Source organism: Sciurus vulgaris (genome assembly GCF_902686455.1).
Source record: "Sciurus vulgaris genome assembly, chromosome: 6".
NCBI lineage: Eukaryota > Metazoa > Chordata > Mammalia > Rodentia > Sciuridae > Sciurus > Sciurus vulgaris.
In genome coordinates, this window is record NC_136466.1 from 149,202,904 (window position 1) to 149,222,153 (window position 19,250).

Below are 19,250 nucleotides of genomic sequence, written 5' to 3' on the forward strand. Positions count from 1 at the left end.
CTGATCTCGGTTTTCCTTTGAAGCATCAAATAGGATATTGATATTTTTTTGGCACTTAAGCTATTTACTTACTGAGACTTAACGAGCCCTTATAAAGTGAGTCATATTCCCTCTGTGCATTTCATACAACTATTACTAGAACTTCTCTTCAGAAGGATTTATCTACTAATCAATATCTTTCTTATTGTGCCATTTCCAGAAGTACTGAAGAGACTTCCCTTCTGAAACAGGGTTGGACTCCATGGCTTACGGGTTTTAAGAGTTGTAGAGTGTACAGCAGGGACTCTACAGGTGGACTGTGAAGTTTTGTGATGTGCCTGTGGTCATCATTATTTTTAGGCATTTCCAGGGAAAATGAAAATCCCTCAACTGCATTAACAAGTAAAAAACAAAGTGTTCCAGAAATTTGAAACTGTACCTCAAGCTGTTCTCTGTACTGAAAAACATGTCTAGACGTCACTAATCAGATATTTTTAAATGATTGTTTCTGAAAGTGTCTTTTACATTATAGATCCATAGAGGTATATATAAAAATTCATAATTACCCATGTTGAATATACTCTGAATTCCTTCTCTTCCTTTCCCTAAACTTGGAAATTTGGAACTGAATCAAATAGGGAGCAGTGAATTCTGTAAGGATTATACACAAAATTCCTTTTCAATAACAACACTCTCCACGTGATGATATGTGTTTCTGTGGATGATTTACAGGTTACAGGCTTGCTGCGACCTCTCTCCCAATTGCGGACAGATTAAGCAGAGCTGATTAACAGGGACTGAAAACACTGGGCTATCTTCTCTTATGGGGGTCTTTGTGAAAACCTCCTCTCTGAGCCCTCCCAGTTTATTCGCTTGCAAATCACTGTTCCCAAAGAGGTCTTCACTTCCCCAACCGCAACCTGGAGCCCTGCAGCGCCATCAGCTGTAATATCTTCCTATTTGAGGGACGTCTCTTATTAATCAAAAAACGCGGAATGGAAACCAATCAGATAGAGAGTTCCTTTGGCTTCAGCTTTCTGCCTGTCTGAGTTAAAAGTGATGCTGAAGAGAGGCACACTGAGATGCGTGAAGATTCAGCTGTGAAGATACTATAAAAAGAGAAGAGAAGGAATGAGACAGAAGCAGAAACAGAATTATCGGTGCTGAGCACGGCTAGACTCAGTCCCATTACTAAACAAGGTATGCGTTATTTACTTTGCTTGATAATATAAGCTATTCTTTTTGCTTTCTTATAATCAAATAGTACAAATATTGCTTTTCTCCCAGTTGCTGCATTCTCTCTCTCTCTCTCTCTCTCTCTCTCTCTCTCTCTCTCTCTCTCTCTCAACACTTGGAAGCAGGTAAGAATATATTTTGTAGTGTTTGAATAAGACATGTAAATGCTTAGTGATGAAACATGTATTATTTGCTTATTATACTTTTAGAAAATCTGATATCTATCCAAGCTCCTTTTATAGTCCTCAAATGTGCATATAGAATATTATCCTAAAAATAAAAGTAAACTTCAAATTGCATTAGTGGCCTGGAATTCCTCCCATCTTAGTGTGTTAATGGATATTCTTATTATATTAATTGGAAATGGACTTCCAGTGTTCTCATAACTTTTGTTTAAATAATTTGATTCAGAATTTTCGAACATAAAGGTATCTTGATTCATAATTTAATAACAAGTGACTTTCTTATTTTCAATATTAAAAATGAAATGATATATAACTAGTAATAATGGATCATATTTAGATGGATATCGGATGTCAGGATTAAGGTGAGCATTTTACATGATAAAAGAGAATTCTTCAGATATTTGTAGTTCTGACCTGGGTCAACATTCTAAATTATGCCTCTTGGCTATACCTGGCAAATATATCTAAATATAATGAGGACATGATGAAAATCAAAGGAAAGGGAATGTGTCAAAAGCAAAATAGTCATTTTTATATTTGGACTGATTGAAAATGCATTGATTTGATGGAGTATTGTTTTATTTTCCCCATTGCACCCTAATATAACCAACTCACATTAATTACGTTTGCAAGTTCACTAATTTAAAAAAAAAAAGCTTTATGAATTTTACCTGTTAGATTCTCAAAATTCAATAATATTTATAGTTAGATACTGCAAACAGAGTACAGTTATGAGAAAATGTTTAAATATCAAAGGTGCAAGAAAAGGAAAGTTAGAGTTATCTAAGTAGAAGATAAGTTCAAATTTATTTGTGTGGTCACGTTTTTGGTAAGCATGTAATAAAATGTGAGGAGAAATCAGTGATGTTTTCTGGAGATTTGTTGTCACTTATTATGTTATGCTGTAGATATATGAGACTTGTGATTTTCTTTCACAAGTCTCCAGAATGCTATACATCAAAAAGAATTAGTGATTTTGTGACATCAAAAACAGTGGTAACTTTGTAAGATAGGAAGAAATACTCAATTGGTTGTCTTTGGTTTTATCTATGAAATTAGAAGTTCACCCATTTTCAGTATTCTTAATATGGTTAAAAAAATAACATCCTGCATTCAACAAAAGATGAATCCTATTTTCTGATTTCCATACTGACTCATTGCCTAGGCAATGTTATGTCAAGTGCAGAACATGTTTGTTTACGAAACTGGTTAATACAGGTTTGAATAGATTCTGTGGAAGATAGAGAAAATGAAATAGCATGCTCTTCCAGCACATAGCACCAAAGAACTTGGACATAACACAAACAGCATGGAATTGCAGTCCTGTCACCTCATGTATTATGGGTTCAACTGAAGTTTTCTCAAATGAGAGAGTGCAGAAGTAACTGTAAACATTTAATAGATATATGCATGATGTGTATATTAATGTATTTTGAAAACTGAACAAATATGAGGTAAAGTGCAGGCTACAAGTAAATCTAATTCCAGGAATAATAAATAGGAAAATGTTTTAGGAAAAGCAAATGGTATTATCAATTTAAAAGTAATGCACTAATTTCCAGTTACATAAATTTGGTAGTACTAATAAAGCAATAGTTACATAAGCTAATAGTATTGTGTAAGAATGAAAATATATTTATTGCCATATTACACTATGTGGTAATTAAAGAACTATTTGAAATGGTTTATATAATCATGTCAGCATTTTATATTTATTGCATTTTTCAAATAAAAGTGTCATACACTACCTACCTATGTGTAGCCAAATCCCAATTCAGAGTCAATCTTGAATTTATGTTTTTAAATGCTGTGTTGATAGACCTGATGAATTCTGTGTGGATCAGAAGCTCTTCTGAATGTCACCTTGCATGGAGAGATTATGGTTTTGCTCTTTCCTGTAACCCCCATGCACACAAAGCTTTAGTCAATGCCTTATCTCTACCATGCTATATTCACCACATGAGACTGTTTTTAAAAATGCCTAATTTTTCCTTACTTGTTAATAGCTACATGAGACAAATCATCTTCCCACACCGTATTTCTACAGTGTAAGACTGTAGTTAACCAGAATGCTTTGGTGGATGATTAAATTATATAATACAAATTATGTGAGTGATGTGGCAATATATTTATGTGAGAAAGGATAAATCATGGTGACAGAATTTGAAGAATGCATGAGAATGTGTGGCAAATAAACATTGACTAATTTGTTTTCAATGGAAGGCAACAGATTAGATGGATCATTATTTAACATTAATACAAACACAGATGCTTCAATGTAACTGATCATTGATTTGCTCTCTTCTTTAAAATTAATTTGGATCATTGATATATACATTTGATTACAATGTCTAATTAATCTCACATTTGTAAAGGAAAGTGTGAAACTTTTTAAAATGTTTGATATAACATTTTAAACATGTATACTTCTGAATTTAAAGATATATGTATTTATATACATATCGTAAACCATTGGCAGTATTAAATGCAGAGTAGGTTTGGCTAATGGAAATGTATTAGTGATGAAAGCTATAGTTAGGTTCTTGGATTTTTGCTTCCTAAATAATCTACTGAAAATTAAGTTTTCTGAAGGAAGAAGGAAGCATACTAAATATCACCAAAGCCCATGGGTTTAAAGTTAACTTCATTTGATTTCACGAGATGCTATATTTGTAAATATGATCATTTTACTGTAAGACCTAAGACCTGTTTCCCATAATACAACAATTCTTTCTTTGTATCTTACATATTTGTTTTAAAAAATGAATTGTTTCTTTAAATATATCCCAAGTTAATTGTCTTAATACCCATGTTGTTATCTTATTTAGGGGTTTAAATAAAATTCTAAAATATCGGAAAGGGGATTTTAAGACCTTCAACTCTGATTTTACACGTGAATAACTGAGCATTAGAAAGACAGGATTGTATATACAAAGTTCTTCAATCAGAGATGATTAATGGGCAACCTTATGTGATAAACATCTCACATTGTCTTAAAAAATAGATTAGGAAGACTGACAAGTACTTAGGTAGGTAAGTAGATTGTTAGGTAGATAGCAATAACTTCCATATTGTTGTAAGTGCCCTGTAGAAGTTCTGTTTCTTATGAGATGCATCAATATCTCTGCCTAGAACCACCATTGTCTTCAATATTAAAATATGGTAAGGAGTGCAGAGTGTGGAGAGTGTCCTTACAGCACTTTTATACATTTTTGTTGCAGTCCTAACGTGTTATTTACTTATCCCTAAATTTAGCACTCATAAGAGATGGTCTTAGAGCCACATTAGAAATGCAAAGTGCTGGATAAAAGCAGTCCCTGGAGCCTAACCAGGAGATTTTATATTAGCACTACCAGGAAACACCTCCCAAACATAAAAGGCTTGATAATGCCTTTTACTGACTGTGAAGGGAAAATGGAAATATCATGAGGTGTTGTTGTCAGTTACTGTGTGTTTTATTTATTTTATTTTTAGGATGAAACGGGGGAAATGAGAAGAGCCAAATATTTCTTTAAAATTTTGTTGGATGTTTTTACTTTATTTATTTATTTTTCTTCTTTTGCTATTTCTTGAGTTTGGTGAATTATGAATCAGTTACAGGAGGAATGACTATGCTCATGTCCATAATTTCTCTTCAGAACAACATGACTCTGAGTCTTTCTAGTTAGAAAACATCAGAACATATGATTACTTCTCATGTATGGTTTAAAATATCTGTCCCTCACATCTAGTTTTAGGGAATTGCTCTACAGTTCTGAAGAACAAGTTTGATTTCATCTTTTTTTTTTTTAATTGCAAAAATTTATTCCAAGTTATAAAGGAAATACTGGGAACTAATAGTTATTTTTTAAAATTTGAGTTTAAAGATTTAATATATCCCAAGTACACTGGAAGAAGCAGATATCTCTGATGGAAGTGTTATTGGATTGTGCTGCATTTTCCACACTTCATATATTAATAAAATATCCAATGGATAATAGACCTTTCCATCATATTTAGTGAAACAGGATCTTGGGGAATCATACAAAACATCAAATTATACCTACAAGAAATCATTCTGACAAGGGACACAACAAACGAAACATAAAATATGGATAGATGAGGCAAATGGGTACCCATAATTCTCTTCCTGGATCAAAAGACATGACAAAAATACATACTTTTGTGATAAAACTGGGACATCAGCCCCAAAATTTCTCAAAGGGAAATTTCTCTAGACTTCTTTATCAGGTATTTTTTTTCCACCAAAGCAGGTTAAATTAACAATTTTATATAAGTACCTGAATTTTTTTTCAAAATATTCATATCTATGTGAACATTTCACAATACAAAGAATTTAGAAGAAATTTAAATCATTTCCCATGTAATACTAATAAAGCTACAGATAAAACATTCAAGAAAATTTCTAATTCAAATTACAGAATATCATCTCTATACGTCTATCTTCGTGTTTTTCTATATAGTAACATATATGTATCTCCATTTAAATTTCTGTGTATCTGAATTCAGTACTACATGTGTATGTATGGACAGATCTAAAATATTTCCAGAAAATAGAAAGAGATAACAAATTCAATTATTTAAAAATGTAAATTATTTACAGCCTTCGTTATTATTATGCTGTAACTAGGCACTAAAAACCTTTTTTTTTTTTGGTCAATTGTAGATAATGTCATGAACAAATGAAAAAAGTAGCACCATAACTTTTTTAAGTTAAACTCAATTATAATCCATTTTTTTATACTTGACTCAGATAATTATTTGAATTGAGTAGACTGATTTTTAAAAACTATCCAGAAAAAAAATTGTGTTCACAATTTTGAAGTTCTTATAAAAAATATATATCTTTACCCACACATCTGGTGAGTGAGGAAAATATCATGGAAAGTAAAAATTATAAAGTTCTCCCAAGCCAGATTTAAATAAATATTAGATTTTTATCAGAAAATAAAATCCTTATAAATTTACTTTTGTCAGAAATCTCGTTTTTTATTTGACCACTATTGTTGAGGATCAGCTCAATAGGCACTTGATATATTTTGCATTAGTTAGTAAATTAACAATTTACTCAACTAAAAATTTGTTTTGCATTTAAGTCTTCATACTGATATTTAATATCATTGTATTATAATCAATCAGATGTACACAAGAATTATTAACACTGTCAAGGATAAATGCTTTCATTAATGTTATTCCTTCTAGATTAATTTCATAACTTATTTGTACATTATAATGAAACTATACATGATATATTGAACAATGAGTTTGAAAGAAGAGTATTTGAAAAGAAAGAGAAACTGATATTTTAACTGAGTCTTCACTTTAGTCCTTATATCTTTTAACTAAGGCACATTCAACAAGATTCAGATTTGTATATCTGACAATAACTAATGTTTAAAGAATTAAATAATTAGTCTACTATTATAATAATATGTATGCTTGTTTATAAATATGATATTCATCTGACTTTTATGTTTCATTTAGAATTCAGCTCCTTGATTCAATTATTTGCAATGAAGAATATTATTATACCTGCAAATATACATAGTTTTCTTTGTAATGAAAATTAACTTTGGCTAGTTTAAATTAGGAAATTCTATGAAATATAAAGCATGAATTCTAGTAATTAAGTTTTATTTTGATATCTTACTGTTATTTTAGTATGTTAAAATGAAAAGTTTTTCTATATTATTTACATCTATATCTTATCTTCTTAACGCTAAACAGCAGACATCTAAATACATATGATGTGTCATACATCTTCCTATGAGTTCACTATTTTGGATCTGTGGCCTGTGTTAACCTCAATTTTCAATAGCTAAATATGTAAGAGAAAGATATTTAAATGGAAAGAGAGATTTGAACTTTGGAAATGTTTTGAGATACTAATTAGTTAAAAGAATTGTTCTGGTAATTTTTGTAAACAAATATATTTCAGTAAGAGGCTCTGAGATTATGTTTAAAATGAAATGTAACTATTGAAACCCACAGAGACCAAATGATAGAATCGGGGGAGACAAGTGGTAAGTTTCCATAGCAGACTCAGGAGCAGAGTCATGCAACAGTTCGAGTTTAATAAAGACACCGTCACAGAGATTTTACTTCTCCCCTGACCTAAGCTGCATTCGGGTTTGCTGCTTGACAGATGAAGCTCTGGCTCTGGGATCTCAAAATGCTTTATTTAAACATGGGTCCAGAGATTGTTCTCTTTTATGCCTGAGACTAAACTATGTTTATGGAAGTCTTACATTGAAATTGATCTTTAAACATATTCTGGGATAAACAAAATGTTATTTCAAAGTGAAAATGTCACCTACATATATTTTGCATTATGTTTCAATGACCTTAATTATAAATTGCACTTTTCTAAATTTGCAAGAAAATGTAGACAATTTATATGGGAAACTGAGAAAATTATACACTAGAATGAAATTCCTCTCCAGATTATAGTTTTGGGGAAACATAACTTTATGAAAAATATTTTGTTCTTTAAAGTATGTATTTCAAATCAAGTTTTTAAAAATAAATAATTATTTCATAATTATAAAAATACATATATATTCATAGACTACATTGGCTTTCTCTAAATCTGAAATGTTTTCCAAACCATTAGTTAATATATATTTATTAAATTTTCACTTATACATCATTTATCCAAATATAATTAATCATTTTTTTCTTTATTAGTGTTAGACTTCTCTCAATAAGAACTCATGTGAAAGGTTATTTTTATATCATTGTGAGAAAAAAATTATTAATAATCAACTTACTAAATGTGAATTTTGAACTGATTTTAACATAGGATAGAAAACAGAGATTTAAGATCACAGGTCTTTTTTATTTAGCATTTGATTGAACATGTTCTCAGTGACATATACTCTAATATGATATATCAACTGATATACTAATAAATACATATTTATATCCAGTGCATATGCATATATAATGAATTAATGAGTTACTATTTACAAATACACAAGGGTGTTGGGAGTTGAACCCAGGACCTCACCCATGCTAGCGAGGCACATGCTCTGCCACCAGGCTGAACCACAGTAATGTGCTATTTTTGAAAATGTTACCTTTATTTTCTCCTTTAAAAATGATTGTAATCTATGAAGAAAGATCTCCACATCCTTCTTTCATCCTTTCTCTTAAGCTAGAATTCTAAATCATTTTGTGGCTAATGTAGACATTAATTGTGTATTTTAATTGTACGTTGCCTATTGTTTCCCACAAACTGACCATAGGTCTACGGTGGTTCACAGAGACAGACACGACCTTCTCCTGCAGTGAGCTGAGGTGTGCATTTCTCCTGTGGCTTGGACTCCTTGTACTTTCCTACCTCACCACAGCCCTATGGTGGCCGCCCCTACCACTTTTCTTCCTTCCCTCCTTATTCTTCCCCTCTCCACTTCTCCACTCTGAAGACAGAATATATTTAACTGCAAGTGTCTATCCTTTGTAACTTGGCTTTCATTCTGGGAGATGATTCAGTGTGTAACAGAAAGTGACTTTTGCAACAAGAAAAACTCCTCACATGCCAGGATTAGAGAAAAATTTGTCAATATAGTTCAAGATCAATTTTAGAAACTCCTCTCCTCTTCTGTACCTCTCCATACTTTCACTTTCTAATTCGCTGGAAATGGGCCTTTTAGGGAGTTGACAATTACCAAAGTCAATTTCTTTTTCCTTTTCCATTGTTTTTATTGTTGCATTATGGTTGTACATAACAGCAGGATTTATTGTTACGTATTTATATGTGCACATAATGTAAGAATATAATTTTGTTAATATTCTCCAGTATTTTCCCTTTCCCTCCCCTCCTTCCTCTCTCTTTCTCTGACTTCTTTCTTCTATTCTATTGATTTTTCAATTTTCACGAGATACCCATCCCTCTCCATTCTATTCCCCTTTTTTCCCTAATTTCCACATATGAGAGAAAGTCATATTATTTGAAGAGACATAGCAAATCAAACAGAAGAATTTCATGAATAACAGATTGATTAGTCCAGCATTATAGCTCACCAGCATATAGCTACTTGAGGATTTTGGAGACTTGTTCATAAAAAAAAAAAAAAAAAAAAAAAATGTGTATTGGAAAGTTAAGGATTACCCTGTGCACTCAGTACTCTTACAAGAGGTGGGTGGGAGAAGATAGTTGGCAACATATTTTTACACTAACAACTTGGCTGTAGGATCCCCATACCAGATACATTCAATTTTTCACATTAAAAAAAATTCTCACATTCTACTTCCATGTGGTAGAACCATCAGTCTATCTTACAACTTGCAGGTGCAGTTGGAAGCAGTGCTTCCCTAGCATTACCACCAGTGTGTCATCCTTGGCGAGGGGAGGCTTGTGGAGAAGTTATTCAGAATATGTCACTGGCCCTTCATTTTCCCTTATTACAAACTCATAACAAGGAAAACAACTTTTATATTATTCATAATAATACATTTTTCCATCTATTGGCTGATTAATTTTCTTGCATTTGAATTTACTCCTTAGTGAACCACTGCATCCAAAATATGCAACTATAATATAAATTGCACCTGCTGTGCTGGGTGCCATGCTGGGAAGGTCACATTCAGATGGAGACAGCAGTTGTTTCCAAATAACTTCAGCCTTCAGACATTCCTTTTGGCCATGATGTTAAAATATCTCCTTGAAATATCTCCTTTCTTTCTCTCTCTCTCTCTCTCTCTCTCTCTCTCTCTCTCATTTTATCCTATATAGCTTAGAATTCATCTAATAGCATTTAATGCCTTTCTAATACCATTAAATTTTTCAAATAAAATTTTGCTGAGTCTAATTTTTCTATTTATTATACACTTTAGTTACTTAAATATCAATTAGTAGCATTTTATGGATTATGCTACTTATTCTAAATTAATCCTGAATGAAGGTAAATCTCATTTTGATATTCTCCCTAAAACTTAAATTAGTAAATCTTGTATGAAACACAGAGCACACAGTAAGTAGAACTATGACTTCTTTTAAAAAGCTACTTTTCAAATTAGTTCAATACAATGTTTTTATTTCTCCTTGTTGTTTCCAAATGACTGTATAGAGGAAAAACAACTTCATGATTCGTAATCAGGTCATATAGGGTATATGTTGCTAAATTCTGAGAGAGATAACCTTTGTCATATTATACTTTGGTCTTTCACTATCTATTCCTTGGTCCACTTTTTTTGTTATTCAGAACCTCGATAACTTCTTGGGTCTGTGTGTAAGTCTGCATGTGTATGTGTGTGTGTGCAGTACTGGTAATTAAACTCAGGGGCACTCTACCACTGAGACATATCCCCAGTCCTTTTTATTTTTTTATTTTGAAACAGGGTCTTGCTAAGTTGCTGGTCTCAAACATTTTCCTCCTATCTCAGCCTCCTAAATTCCTGGGATTACAGGCTTTGGCTACATTGTCTAACTCCTTGTTATATTATTTGAACAACCTGTTAATTGTTTACTTGGTCAACAATTTTTTTTAACTACTGATACATACTTTATTGTATAATTTTGTAAATTAGGGATGGGTCCAAGCAATTTTTCTCTCCTACACTTACCAATCCCACATCTTATCCACAAATACATCAGTACCCTTTGGCCTGGAATTCAAGATTTGAGCAATTTGTTTTATCCTATATTTACATTTTTTCCTGCTATTTGTGAGTCTTAGAAAATGTTGTCTCAGTTTATATCTATATGCTGGCACATAGATATATACTCAAAAGACCAAATTTTGTCAAGAAATATTTTAAGAGCTGAATAATATCCATCTGTAAATTCAAAATTGCTGTTGTCAAAATCTAGTAAAAATAATTCCAGTCAAAACAGATATTATGCTTTATAGGAAAAAAAAAAAAAAACCTTTCTTTCCTTGTCTCATGCTCTTTTTTTAATATTATTCTATTATTTGAGTATCATTTTCTTCCACCATTCCACTGTAACAGTGGCTACCAGTTATTAGACAATATATTAGTGCCTATCAATATAGTCTAAATTCAGGAAATAGATCCTGACATCTTATTTTTACCAAAGAATACTGGAAAACTTGGTCACAAAGTATCTGAGAGCCATTGCTTTAAAATGTAGGTCTTGAATGGTCAGAATTGGAGAGCTTTGAAAAATATAGTGTTTATGATTTAATATAAGTTACTTGGAAGAAAGTCCATGGAATTCATACTCAAAAAAGGTCTGAATTACTTACCAGTCCACATATCAAAATTTTCTTTTAGCTTGAGAACACAACATTATTGGAATATAAACCAAAGTACACAAGGTTTATGATATGAATAGACCCATGATCTCTTTCAAATTCCCACAGTTACTTATCGTATCTTTGTTTTTTTGTTTGTTTGTTTGTTTGTTTTTGGTACTGGAGATTGAACTCAGTGGCACCCAACCACTGAGTCACATCCCTGCCCTGTTTTGTATTTATTTAGAAACAGGGTATCCCTGAGTTGCTTATCTCCTAGCTGTTGCTGCGGTTGGCTTTGAACTCACAATCCTTCTACCTCAGCGTCCCAAGCCACTGGACTGCAGGCATGAATCAATGCCTGGCACTTACTGGGTTTTGTTTGTAGGTTATCTTCACTTCTGGGTGCAAATGGTCTCAAATACCATGCAATAAAACAGAAGTTTAGATAAGCAGTGTTTTACGGTTAAAACAGATAGCATCCTGTGATCCAATATCTTACTTGTAAAACCCATTTTCTTATATGCCTCAGGTGTGAATTCTAGAAAATAATTTTAATGTCTTCAAGTCACAGAGCTTCCTTAGAAAAATTAAGATAATAGTAGTGTCTATAATTTAGGGCAAGATGAAGAAATACAAAATGGATTCTACCATTATTATTATTGTAAGAATGTGTTCCTCAGGTTTATGATATTTGAACCTGTCCTTGCAAAGCATATTAGAATCCTCCATTTGAATAAGGTGGAGTGAGACTTTGCTTAATTTAATGAATAAATTCATTGTTCTTGAAAGTAGGAGAATTGAAATTAGGAGAGTTTAGAAGTAAGATTTTATATTATGAATATAAATATTCTTACATGATATGGTTCCTGAAGTTTATGTAGCATAGAATGAAAGTATTCAAATTCTGAATAATTTTGTGCTACAAGTTTATACCAGCTTGAAATTAATGTAGAATATTTACTGTCACAGATAAAATATTACCAAGTTTATTGCTTAAAGTTTAAATGGGCGCATTATTCATAGATCTTAGAGATATGAATGAATTATAGAAGTCTTTTAGATCAATGGTAATAAAATTTCATAGTATTCATATCATCACATATTTTAATGCCAGATATTTAACTTTCCTTTTCTATCATTTTTATTATTTCCTCCTTTTATTCTTTGAGTTATATTAATAATGACTGTAAAGTAAATGACATTCTTGACCTTAAAATTAATACTGCATATAAAGATGTTTTATATGTGTAAGAATTTCACAGTGCTTTGAGCAAAAATGGTAATAATGCATATGTGTGAGAAACATTCACTAAATGTTACTTAAGTGTTATATTTGTGGTTACTATTAATAATTTAATAGTTACCTCTGTGCTCTATAAAATAGCTTTTGCTATTTATAAAATATATAAATTCTTAAATTATACTATTGAATATATTAGCCCTATAATCACATATTAGTTACAAATAATTCATTCAACCTTCACTATGGATAAAATATTTTTCTGGATGTTGAATTTATAACAATAAATTTTATACACGGAGTGTTTAAGGTATCCCAAGGTATATTACAGACAAGTTATACAAAAAATAAATAAGACAATCATAGGTGTTAATGGCTTGTGGCAATAGATGGAGTGATGGAGAGTTACTGTAGGATATGATTGAACCTCAAGATGATGCTAGAGGAGTTCGCTTTGAGGAGGTGACATTTGAATTGAGTTTGAATGGAGAGGGGACAAGAATGAGGAATAGCATTTTAGGTGGAAAAAATGGTAGATATTAAGGGTATAAGTGTGTTAACATAATTTGCTTATTTTATAAATAGTTTTATTTAATTTCATCACAATATTATGTATCATTTGGTAAAAATTTTTGTTTTGGTGAACTTTTTCCTTGGTGAGATCAAATCATCCAAAAAGAACAAATTAGAGGGGAAAATGTTTATTTGGGCTCACAGTTTCAAAGGACTCGGTCCATAGATGGTCAGTTTTTTAAGCTCTTGAAGGAACTAGCTAGAAATTCTTTAATGATAATCCACAGTACATATTGCGAGGTCTCTACCACTTGTGCAGAGTAAACAACCATAATGACACTGTTCTTTCTACAAATAACATGGAGCTAAACGTGTTTTTCCTCATACTTGATAAGTAATATATTTTGACTGAAATGTTATAAAATGAAAATAAGACCTAATTTGGATTTTTAAAGACTGTATAATCAAAGTTTAATAGATTTTTTTCTGAGAGGAAATTCAATGTTATGTTTCGGTTGAATTGTGTCTTTCTAAGTTATTCCTTAAGAAAGTTCATAATTGCTAAGTTGTCAGAATGATTCATATGGCTTTTTGAAAATGATGGGGTATTTATGACTTTGGTTTGAAGCTATACCTCTTCTTTCTATACCTCTAACTTTCTATTTCTCTTTTCCCAACCCACATTCTTTCATTCTTGTGTTGAGTTACATAGTAGGCAACAACTTAAGTTTACTTAAATATTGACTATAATGGGTAAGAGTTCAGGTTCTGAGTCAGAAATGTTAGCTCCATATTTTTCTTCCTCTATGGTTTCAACATATTTGATCTTCCTCAACCTCAGTAGAAATGTAGGATAATTCTAATTCTCAGGGTTAGCAATGACTGTGGTAAAGCATGAATCAAATTATTTATAATAAGTATTAGTCTTTATTGTTATCTTGACAGTGCACTCAAATTTAGTTTCAAATTCTAGTTTTGGAGAATTTTATTATTGTATATGAGAAAAGTAGTAACAATATTCTGTGTGTTTCAATTTTTCTTACCAAACTTTTAAAAGAATGTAGAAAATGAAAATTAATTCTGTCTCCATATACATGATGAAAAAGATGCTTTGAGCTCCAGGTACTATTTTATTTGGTTAATGGATATTCTTTTGCAAAAGAAGCAGATACCATATTTTTCTTTTATTTTATGTAATAATTTACATTTGTGGGATGCAGTGTCAATATATTGCCCAGGTTCCTTTCAGATTCCTGGACTTAAGTGGTCTCTGACTCAGTATCCCAAGTAGCCAGGATTACAGTCATGTGCCACCATGCACAGTGTACATACTGACGTTTAAAAATGCCATATTCTCAACCATGAATACAGGAGTGTGAGTAACCAGAAAATATTTGAAAAACTGATGAAATGTTAAAAAGGATGTAAACAACCACACTTTCAAAATGCACAGAGCAAAAATAATCTCTACCAAATATCAGACTGTAGAAAATATATTTGTAAAGGTATGAAAAATATGTGTTTTGAAAGATTTTTGTCCAGTTTTCAGCATTAATGAATATAGGTTGGAGTGATAATGGTTGCTGGTGCAATATGCTATTTTTAAATTAAAAAAGGTACTCATGCAAAATGTGATCACTTTGTTAAAAGAACAAAATTTAAATTGAGAAAAGAATAATTCTATAAAGTCAGGGATTATTACAACAAAATGGAAACTGACATTTTATGTAATTACTTTTAAAGGTAAGGATATTAAGATTTCAAAAAATTACGGAAGGTGATCCTGAAGCAGAAAAAACAGGGGTGGTATTCAGGTCTATTGAAGATCATGTGATGAAGAATGCCTCACTGATATGAATCTTTATATTCTTATAAAATCATTTTTGAACGGTCACTTCAGGTTGGCTAGATGTCCAATGCACTATCCATTGTGCCACAGAGTCAGTTACCAACAAAATTGTTTTTGATTCAAGACCATCTCCATGTAAAATACAACATTATATTGATTATGAAAAACCCAAATTAAAACATAACTGCTTCTCATTACCCATTTGGTTAGGCTTGGCCTTCTCCATAAACCTTACTGTAAGAACAGGATGGATCTGAACCTCCCATACATTAAAAAAAAAAAAAAAAAAAAAAAAAACTTATGCAGCGCACCTATCTTAGGACACTTAAAATGGGGTTAACTAATTGGTTCCCAGAGTGTACATGGTGGGATTATACTTTGCTGTGATATCATAAAGGCAGCAATGGAGGGGGGAGTAAAAAGACTTAATTTCTGTATTTTGAAAATGATGAAGAGAAGCTAGAAAATATGTGAGGGATCCTTCAGTTTCAAATCATTTCAGTCTTTGCAAATGTTATTTTCAACTTTTAGCCATTTCTCTAACAAACTCCCTGTTATGGTTTAGATATGAAGTACCCCCCAAAAGTTCCTGTATGAAACACTGCAAGAAAGTTTAGAAGTATAATGAGGAGTATGAAAGCCTTATCCTTATCAGTGACTGATATTCTGATAGGGTTTAACTGGGTGGTAACTCTTGGCAGCTAGGGTGTGCCTGGAGGAGGTGGGTTCCTGGAGGCCTGCCTTTGGGATGTATATTTTCTCTTTGTTCAATGGAGCTCTCCCCAGTCACTTTCTACACTCTTCTCCTATGATATTCTGCCTCACCTTGAGCCCTAAGGAATGGAGCTAGTTACTGTGGACTGAGAACTCTGAAACCATAAGCTCCCAAATCAACCTTTTTTCCTGCAATTGTTCTTGTCAAGTCTCTCCGTCACAGCAGTGAAAAGTTGATTAAAACTTTTCTATCTTACAGGAAAACATAAAAAAATAGAAACAACTGAAATACTTGGAAATATCTGAAAAACTGCACTTCTTGCCCTCAGTTCTGCTCTCACAAAGGTCCTAAGATGTAGATTGTTCTCTGTGATTCTATTTATACAATATCCATTGAATCTCTTCTACTGGCTTCTATATCTCTCCACATTGATATCAGGATTTCTTTGTATAAATAGCATATGACTTGAAATTTCATTATTGTCACACATATTCAGATATTTATTCATTTACTCTTGCTGGAGCATCTCTCTGCCTCAAGCATTCTGTCAGCCCATTCACATCTATTACTACCTTGTAACAAATCCAAATATCATGCGTGAAAGGAAGATACATTTCAAGCATCTATTTTAAATCTTTGTGTGTGTGTGTGTACCAGTTACTTCAGTTTGTATAATCAACTAATTAGTTTAAACTCACTATATGTGTTTCTGCAGCTATAAAATTGTGCTATATTTTACACTGTTCACACAAACTGATATTTCACTATGTCAAGGAATTGCATTTTACAGATAATTTAGTTAATACAACTGACCAATTCTTTCTAATAAGAAGCATGTAAATCAGTTTTGCTATTTTAAAGATAAATATTGGGATCATTGAAAAGTAAACAATTCTAATGTCTAATAAATCTGAACTCAATTTTCAAATGACTAGATTGTTTTAAAAGATAACTATAAGATCATTTATTATAATTTATTGTCATCTTTACATAAATCTATATTTTGGGTTATTATTTCATCAGATTGTGTCTTGACAATAAGCCTCTTTTAGACTGGTTAGATAATAGAACCATCAAGCAAATTAGAAGAAATAATTATTAAACAAGTTTATCAATGGTGTTCTGGGAATAATAACAAAAACTTGAGTATGGAAGAGGAACTTCCCAAATCACTAAAGAGCAATATCCTCTGTTTCAATGTAGTTTCTTGGGGAAACATAACAATAGGAGTATCTGATAGTCAATTAAGCATTTGCTTTCGCAGACTATTTACATGAAAATATATTATTTATAGGTAAATTATCTCTTCTTGTGATTTTCTGCTGGAGTGAAAGATTTCTGTTTGATGTTGGGAAGAATAAAATTAATCTATTCACTAATTAATTGTATGGTATAATATCATTTTGCAGGAAAGTACTTCCAACTTTATTCGTCTTTGGAAAAGAAAGCTTTATTTATAATGGTATTGTGCTAAAGTCTATAGGGGAAATGTTCAGCACCTGCGTTGGATATCCACACACAAAATCAGCTTATATAATCTCTTTATCATTGATTTTGCTGAACCCATATATTCCCGGGTTTTGTTTTATATAAAGCATCATATTTTATATTACTGTAAAGGGAATTTATACATATGGAAACAACCTCAATATTATTGGTCTTATTTATATAAGTGTAGAGAAAATCATGTGTTTCAAGTTCTCGGAGGCCTGTATGATTCCAGTCCTTCCTTTGTAAGACTGAATTTTATAAAGAAATTATACTTAATATTCCATGAAATTTTTATAATTTGTTTTTCTTTTTCTATGACTGAAAATGTTTCCTTCTGGAACAATACAGAGTTTTAGAACCATAAGTTAATTACTGTCCATTAATATGTCAATAAACATAAGTGAGCATCTGACCCAGTTAAATTTGCATCTAAAACACTGTTCAATTCATATGCGAAACGGCTTGAAAATCTTACATTCATAAAACTAAGCTACTTAGCACAATGCTTTAGCTCCCTCTTTTGGATGGCCCAGATTACAATATGAAAATAGATGGAAATGCCCTAGCATGCCCTCATTTTCACAGACATAGAATGATATTTGATGCAGTATTTATTCCATTATTAAACTCTATAAATGTCATCATTTTAATCAGTATTCAAATAGACATTAGCCAAAATTATATCTTGAAGTAGTTTCACAAGTTGAATGCTGTCATTGAACATTTTATTTTAAAGCTACGTTAAAGAATGATTTTTGATGCAAGTGTTTTACAAAATAGTGTTTGAAATGAATTAATAGATGTTCAGTTTTATAGACTTAGAAACATTGTATCTCCAGATAAAATATTTGAAATCAAATAACCCACAAATTAAGTAGCAATTATCCTTAAAACATTTAAACACCAAGAAAGACTTTGAAAGGTATTGACCCCCAGATGTTATATATTTTACAAATTCTTGTTTTAAATATTTTTGACAATTTTCCTCAGTTATTTCAATAAAGGCATAGACAATAATGCATCTATATATGTATAATATAAACTACACATGTATAACAAAGTCCTAAATATATTTCTTTTCCTATAATAACAACACAACATAATTTAGTACTGACACTAAAGCAGTACAAATTCATAAAAATCTAATCATCATATTGGTTTTAAGTTTTTAATTTTTCCAGTAATTAAATTATATACATTAAATTATTTAATATTTAATATCAGTAATCATAATTTGTACTATAATATACTGCAATTGATGAGAATAGTTGTCTTCCAGAAAAAAGAAAGGTTAAACTGTTATTTTAATTAACTAAATGTATAAACGTATGGCACATTTTTATTTTTATTTACTTGCAACTGAAACTTGTTTGCCTACCCATTATTTTGGAAAAACAACTTAAAATTACTAAATGATGTTTAAATAATGATTGTCATTAGTATACTCAAAATAATGTAGTAGGCAATTGAGACAATTCAATTCCCACATTAAATTGAGACAATTGTATTTCCACAGCTAAAAATATTTAGACATATTTTGAAATGCAAATGCTATTATCAAGTATATAAAATAAATTATAATGGAAATATCAATCACCCAATATCCAAATGAAATACAATTTTATTTCATATACTACAAAGCAGTTCACATCCTAAACCCAGTCTTCCAATTGATAGCACCTTAAAGCCAGCTTTCCAATATGATAACACTTGTTCTTGAGCATCTAATTTTATAATAATCTAGATTTCAATCATTGTTTTAAGAATCTGATAATATAAAATAATTTTCAGGCCTATAAGCAATAGATTAATATTAACAATATTTTCATGCAGGGAAATA

General features: G+C 31.2%; 1 protein-coding gene across 1 annotated transcript in view; it reads left to right on the forward strand.

Moving 5' to 3' along the window:
* The first annotated feature begins 1,045 nt into the window (after positions 1 to 1,045).
* The window catches only part of CDH9 (cadherin 9), a 154,973-nt gene continuing 136,768 nt past the window's right edge, over positions 1,046 to 19,250 (forward strand). Inside the window, exon 1 of the mRNA XM_079145496.1 lies at positions 1,046 to 1,179. The gene's annotated coding sequence lies outside the window, so the exon portion shown is untranslated. The remainder of the gene's footprint in view (positions 1,180 to 19,250) is intronic.